The 1,438-nt window shown below is 41.4% G+C and overlaps 1 non-coding gene across 1 annotated transcript; it reads right to left on the bottom strand.

Moving 5' to 3' along the window:
* Positions 1 to 203: 203 nt before the first annotated feature.
* Positions 204 to 310, bottom strand: LOC127133327 (small nucleolar RNA R71). The gene has a single exon (XR_007807311.1). It is a non-coding gene; the product is annotated as a small nucleolar RNA R71 (small nucleolar RNA).
* Positions 311 to 1,438: the final 1,128 nt, after the last annotated feature.

Raw genomic sequence — 1,438 nt, 5'->3', positions numbered from 1 at the left:
ATTTATCCGTATTTATCCAATATGCTGATACTGTTAAAGCTAATGGTGTCACTCCAGAGGCAATTCGACTTCGTCTTTTTCCTTTCTCATTAAGAGATAGCGCTAGAAGATGGCTTCAATCTCTTCCTTCCAACTCAGTCATCACATGGAACGAGTTGAAGAAAGTTTTTCTTGCTCGATATTTTCCTCCAAGCAAAACAGCTATGTTAAGAGCCCAGATAAATGGATTTAAACAGAAAGATAACGAGTCTCTTTTCGAAGCATGGGAAAGATACAAAGACATGATGAGACTTTGTCCACACCATGGTTTAGAGGACTGGTTAGTAATTCATACCTTCTATAATGGTCTCCTGTACAACACGAGGTTAACAATAGACGCCGCCGCAGGTGGTGCACTAATGAACAAACCTTATGCTGACGCTTACCAACTTATCGAAAGCATGGCTCAAAACCACTATCAGTGGGGCACCGAACGAACAATGGTGGAAAAACCTCAAACGAAAACTGGCATGTACGAGATAAGTAACCTTGATCATGTTAATGCAAAAGTGGATGCTCTGGTCCAAAAAATTGAAAGTTTAAATGTATCACCTCCAGCCACCGTAGTTGCCATAACTCAGAATTGCGAAGTCTGTGGAATCCAAGGTCACACTCCTGCAGATTGTCAACTCCTAACAGGAATCCAAGCGGAGCAAGTAAACTATGCTCAAGGAAGCCCCTACTCGCACACCTATAACTCAAATTGGAAGAATCATCCCAATTTTTCATATAAGAGTAATAATGCTTTATACGCACCTGGACAATCTCCAAATCAAGCCCCAGCTATACCTCCGGGATATCAGAAGCCGATTCCATCTACACCTAACAATAACGCCCCTAGGAAATCCAACTTGGAAATCATGATGGAAAACTTTATAGCTTCTCAACAGCAAACCAATAAAGATTTCTTAAACCAGAATGTACACACTGGAGAACAAATTAAACAACTAGCAAGTAAAGTAGATGCCCTGGCTACTCATAACAAAACGCTGGAAACGCAAATTTCACAAGTAGCTCAACAACAAGCGCCTACTGCTGCCCCAACTGGTACATTTCCTGGCCAACCCCAACCTAACCCAAGAAGCCACGCTCATGCAATTATACTGAGAAGTGGAACGGAAGTGGAAGGACCGTCTGACCCAAGGATAGAAAACCAAAACTTTAAAAAGTCAACTGAGAAGGAAAGTGAACCTAAGGAAAAGGAAGAGAGTAATAAGGAAACCGTAGAAAAGAAGGAACCTTATGTACCTCCACCACCTTATAAACCACCTATCCCTTACCCTCAAAGGCTTATTAAAACCAAAGATGCGGGCCAATTCAAAAAAATTGTCGACCTACTAAAACAATTAAACGTCACAATTCCGTTTACAGAAGCTATTACGCAGATGCCCTCATATGC

The sequence above is a fragment of the Lathyrus oleraceus genome, chromosome 3, assembly GCF_024323335.1.
Source record: "Lathyrus oleraceus cultivar Zhongwan6 chromosome 3, CAAS_Psat_ZW6_1.0, whole genome shotgun sequence".
In the NCBI taxonomy this organism is placed as follows: Eukaryota; Viridiplantae; Streptophyta; class Magnoliopsida; order Fabales; family Fabaceae; genus Lathyrus; species Lathyrus oleraceus.
The sequence above is the reverse complement of the archived record's forward strand: the minus strand, read 5'-3'. Positions and strand labels throughout refer to the sequence as shown.